Source organism: Tenrec ecaudatus, chromosome 3 (assembly GCF_050624435.1).
Source record: "Tenrec ecaudatus isolate mTenEca1 chromosome 3, mTenEca1.hap1, whole genome shotgun sequence".
Taxonomy (NCBI): domain Eukaryota; kingdom Metazoa; phylum Chordata; class Mammalia; order Afrosoricida; family Tenrecidae; genus Tenrec; species Tenrec ecaudatus.
In genome coordinates this window covers 100,538,095-100,544,094 of record NC_134532.1, presented here as the reverse complement: position 1 = coordinate 100,544,094, position 6,000 = coordinate 100,538,095, and positions in this window count along the sequence as shown.

The window sequence follows — 6,000 nt, the reverse complement described above, 5'->3', positions numbered from 1 at the left end:
AAGACCAGCGGTGGGAGTGGTGACACTGGGAGGGAAGGGGGTGTAGAAAGGGAGAACCGAGCTTGGGGATCTATGTGTAACCTCCTCTCTGGGAGATGGGCAGTGGGAAGGTGGGTGAGGGGAGACGCCGGGCAGTGTAAGATAAGATAAAATAATAATATATAAACTATTAAGGGTGAAGGGGGGAGCAGGGAGGGAGGGGGAGGGAAAAAAAGGAAACCGAGCTGATTGCAGGAACCCAAGTGGAAGGTGAATTTTGAGAATGACGAGGGCAACGAATGTATAAGGGTGTTTTACTCAATTGATGTATGTATGGATTATGATAAGAGTTGTATGAGTCCCAATAAAAAGATTTATTAATAAAAAATTAAAAGGCACTGAATAGTACAAAATGCTACTGAGGAGGGAGGGAAAGAGCATTCAGGGGTCAGTATGCCTTGGCAATGGCTCTTAATTTCTATTTTCCATGAATGCTAAGTTACTAAACCATTTTTAATGGGAATTAACGTGTCTACTTTTAAGAACATCACTTTGGCTGCTTTATGCAAAACAAATTTAAAACCATGCGGTGTATAAGATTTTAGGAATGGGAATTGTGGCATTCCATCATTTAGAAGAGGAGATTGAAAAGAAGCCGCCAATAAAAGTAGGAGGAAAGGATGGTATCATAGAAGTTGAGGCGAGAGTGTCTCGAAGTGGGAGTGGTGGATTTGACCAGATTCTCAACGTCTGTCTGGTCCTCACAACAGCACCTGACAATTTCTCTGAAACTCAACTGGTTTAGCTCGTCTTCCTGCTTAACTAGACTTTCGCCCATAAATCTTTACTGTCCTCCACACTAATCAGCCTGTTCAGCAACTCACAGAAGCTTGCTGTTTGAGCCCTGCATTGGCTTTCTTCATTCCTGTTTCTAAAATATTGCTTTTAACAGCCCTGTCTCTCCTCTGTGCCTTCAAATATGCCTGTCTATGAATTTTCCAAGCCGATCTCTTCCAGAAACCCTCTCCAATAATTCTGATGCAAATGCATATCTTTTTATATCAATTGAGTAAAACACCCTTATACATTCGTTGCCCTCGTCATTCTCAAAATTCACCTTCCACTTGGGTTCCTGCAATCAGCTCGGTTTCCTTTTTTTTCCCTTTTTAAGAACATCATGAAAACATCCACATCTGTTCCGGCCACTGTGCTTTGCCCTGCAGGGCAGAATATATGTTCCTGTTGTTTAAGGTGGTAATCGTTAGATTTTATGTCACCTTGAGTGAGCCAGGATTCTCCTGTGATATGATCCAAGACAACGTTGTCAAATCCATGATGGATCTTCTGTGAAGCAGCCAAGCAGCTATGGGGAGAATCGATCTCCTTCATCTGGTCACAGCCTTGATACAATTGAGGGAGGTTTCCTTCAGGATGTGGCCTCCTCAGTATAAATTGACAGGATATGGAAGCTAGTATATGGACTTCTACTGCTGGGTTTGGATCCTGCATCTGACTGTCAACCTCTTGTTCTATTGTTTGACAATCCCAGGAACCATGGGAAGACTGCGGCCCTAGGGTCATTTGGCCAATCTTGGAATCATTCAGCTCAGTACCCACCAGTCTCTGGTATTCCTGCTTCACATTCCTGTTTCCCCTGCAGCTAAGGGAATGAGGAGAAACTTTCAGCTTGTATCTGACCCACGGACTTGAGCCAGACAGAACTTACTTCTACAACTATGTGAGCCCTTTCTTGATATACATTTCTTTCTATATCCACATTTCTTTCTATATCCTATATACAAGGGTCACTGGGTTTGCTTCTCTAGAACCCAGCCTACCACGAGGAGTTTAACTCATAAGGAAATATATTACAACCAATTTCTAATAGGAGCCCTGATGGTATAATGGTTATACATTGGCTGTGATCCGCATGGGAAGCAGTTCAAAACCACCAGCAGCTCCATGGCAAAAATACTGGGGTTTCTACTATGGCAAACAGTTGTCATCTCAGAAACCCACAGGGAGCTTCCTCGGAGTCAGCATTGGCTTGATGACAGTGAGTTTCAGTTTGTTTGTTTGTTTTGTTTTTTTATTTTTTAATGCACTTAAGAAAAGTTTGTCCAGTGTCTAATCCTTAGTCAGCTATTCAACTACCATTTCTATATGCTGTATTCTCCACTACCCCACTCATTTCTGTTACAATTTGCCACACCTTTAGCTAATTCAGTTCATTCCTAGAAACACTGGGTAATAGATGCTCAAGACAAAGTGCTAGAATTCACATCAGCCATCAGGGATAGGATGCATGTGGAGCCAGCCCCGCTCCCTTTCAATGCCCTATGCTATCACATGAAGTGCAGTGTTTTATTCTGCTCACCATAGAATTTATCATGCAACCCAGACACTCTAGAGAGTGAAGGGGTACAGTGCGGGCTGTTCCTCTTTAACTATTACCACCAAACCAGCTGCCTTAGAGTTGGCTGACTCACGGTCACGTTATGCACCTCATTGGAGAACTATGCTCCACAGAGCTCTTAAGAGCTGAATATTGGGAAGCCGATGACCAGACCTTTCTACAAAGAGGCCGCTGGGTGGACATGAAAGTCTAACTTTTCGGTTATCAACTGTGTTCCATCTCAAACAGCAGGCTCTACTTTTCATCTAGATTCTAGGATCCATTGCAGTGGCCACACAGAACTCACGGACAAGGCTCGCAATGATAGGGCTTATTAAGGAAGCTCATAGCTTGCAATGCAGGTGAGAAATACTCACGATTCCACTGTTCAGTCAGGTCACAGTATAAAGTTCTTTCAGAGTTACCAATAAATTCCCAGAGGGGATTCCACTGCATTGTAAGCCTTAGCTCAAAGGCACTCAGCTCCAGCTCAGTGGCTCAGCACCTCAGATTAAGTGTCCAGGGGAAGCCCCTTCCAGTAAGCCTCAACCCAAAGGCAATCAGCTTCAGCTTCATGGGTTGGCAACCCAGTTTCCCTAATTAAGTACCCAGGGGTTCCCACTCCACAAGCCAGCCTCCTGCCCAAAAGCACTCAGTGGACTGGGAGTCAACAGCTCTGGCTCCTGGTTCTGCTGCTGCTGCTGCTCTGCCACTCCTGATGTCACAGCTGTCTTCTGGATCAAGGAGGTTCACTGTGCAGGGACCTCAGGGTCCAGAAGCATTCCACCACTGTCTCTAGCTGGTAGTGAAATCCCCATCAGCTTCTGCTTCTTGGAGGGCTCATTTTATACCCAACAGGAGGGTACTCCAATGACTCCTGTTAACAATTTCTGGTTGTGTTAGTCTGGGTAGACCAGAGAAACAATTTATAGACCTTTATATGTGTATAAGAAAGAGTTTTATGTACAAGAGCAGTTGAATATTGAGAAAACATCCCAGCCCCGTCCAGATCAAGTCCATAAGTCCGATATTAGCCCATATGTCCAATACCAATCTATAAAGTCCTCTTCAGACTCACGAAACACATGCAATGACCCTGAATGAAGGAAGATCACAGTTCAGTGAGTGGAAGGTCTTGTGGATACAGTAGTGCTGACAGGGGTCTCCATGTGGCTCCTCCATCTCCAGAGTTCTGGCTCTATCAGTTTCTCTCCATGTGTCATCTCCACAGGGATGTCTTTCAGGGAGTGAGCATGTGTCCCACCTCCAGTGAGCTATTTATCTCTGTGGTGTTTCCAGATGAGGTCATCAAACTGTGACCTGATTGACAGGCTAAACTCCACCCCATGTACTCTTAATCCTCTCAAATTGACAGCAGATTATATAACTATCACATTGGTGAATCCTATCAATGCCCCCACCCCATTCCCTTTTTAAAAATGACCTTGCAGGTGAAGGTCATTTGATGAGCCTTAGGCTAGAAGAGCCTCATTAAATAATTCACTGCCCCTGCAGCCTCGGAGTGCATCACTGTTGGCCCCAGGCAGGGGCTCTTTAACATTATGTTGTTGTTGTTGTGAGCCTTTGAGTAAATTGTGGAGCAGAAATGGCTCATAAGATTTCCAAGGCTGTAATCGTTACAACAGCAGATCCATACAGTCTGTTTTCCTGCTCTGGTGGCATAGTGGTTTTGCGATCCGCATATGGTCAGCAGTTCGAAACCACCAGCAGCTCCATGAAAGAAAGCCTGGATTTTTCAATCCTGTGAACAGTTATAGTCTCTGAAACCCACAGGGGATTGCTATGCATCAGTAATGACTTGATGACAGCGAGTTTGGTTTGGGTTTTGGATGGCTGATGGATCCAAATCAACCAATTGCTAAACCAATATATCACTAGGCACAATGCCTATGGGCCCATAATACTTTCAGGGGAACACAAAAACATTTTAATTTTGAAATCATTAGAAAATAATATTTTAGGTAAAAGTGTTATTATATAATATTAATATGCTATTCATCCTTAAATCAATATTGTCATACTGTATATGCTTATTTATTAAGATATAAGGAGCGCTGGTGGCACATTGGTTCCATGGTATTCTGTAATCTACAAGGTTGGAAGTTTGAAACCATTAGCAGCAACTTGGGAGAAAGATGGTGCTTTCTGCTTCCATGAACAGTTAATCCACAGGGAAGTTCTATTCTGTCCTATAGGGTGGTTAGATGGCAGTGCATTTGATGTTTGAGTATGTTCACAGCTAGAGGGCTGGAAAAGCAGCACAGACACTCAAAACCCACTGCCAGGGAGTCAGATCTGACTCCTGGGGGCCCTGTGTGATGAGAGTCATAATGAGGTTTAAACCTGACAGCCTGGGAAGAAAAATATTGTCTACTAAGAATAGTCAATGTCATTGGGCATTTGGGTTGGGAGAGTGGATTAAGCATTGAGCTGGTAACCACAAAGTCAGCTGTTTGAAATCACAACCACTCTATGGGAGAAAGACGTCTACTCCAGGAGAGTTTCTATTCTGTCCCACAGGGGCGGTTCTGCTGCCCTACAAGGTTGCTATTTTGGATTGAGTGGGAATTACAATACAGGAGGTGATTCTTTATCTTACTTTAATATCATTGACCAATAGTTTAAAATATTCATTTCTTTTTAATAGCCTTCATTGAGGGAATAACTTATGTACAACAATATTCATCCATTTTAAGTGTATAGATATGTTTTAGTAAAGCCATACAGTAATGTAAACCCTATGTCAGTAAAAAAGGGTCAGCACATTTTTGTTCTGGAGAAATCCAGCTAGAAAACAGTTTAAGCTTCCTTGTCCAGAGATCTTTGTTGTGACTGCGCAGATTCTGCTTTTGTGTCAAAGCAGTCAGGGAACATAAACAAATGGGTGTGGCTTTTTTCCACACAACAACTTACAGAGACGGGCAGCAGGGTGGCTTTGGTCGCCAGGCTAGCTTCTTACAGCTGATGTCGAATGGTTTCCTCACAGTAAGCAATTCCCTCCCTTTTTTTTGGTCATCCTCTCTTCCCCGTGCCCCCCCTCCCACCGCAGGAAGAGTTGATCTGCTGTCATGATAGTTTCGTCTTTTCTGTGACTGGACATACTTTGTTGATCCACCCACCAATGGACATGCATTTGGACTAGCTCCAGCATTACTAATGCTGCCATGAACATGCACGGGCAAATTCTTCTATGAAGAGGTTCCCATTTCTCGAGGTACATAATTAACAGGAGCCCTGGTGGCACCATGAGTTAGGCTTCTGGCTGCTAACTGCAAGGTCCAAAGTTTAAACCTACCAGCTGCTCTGGGGAAGAAAGATGAGGCATTTAGAATTGGAAATCCCACGTGGGATGGCAATGAGTCCATTCAATGGCAGTGGCTTTGGCTTGGGTTTAGTATGGTGAGGTATATGTTTAACTGTATTGCCAAACAGTTCTCAAAGGATCAATAACTTATTTGCATCCTCACCAACAGTGCAGGATAAATTCTTGTTGCTTCAAATCCTAACATCTGTTATTGTTCTTTTAAAGTTTAGCTATACAGTGGCGGGTGTGTGTGTGTGTGTGTGTGTGTGTGTGTGTGTGTGTGTGTGTGTGTGTGTCAGGC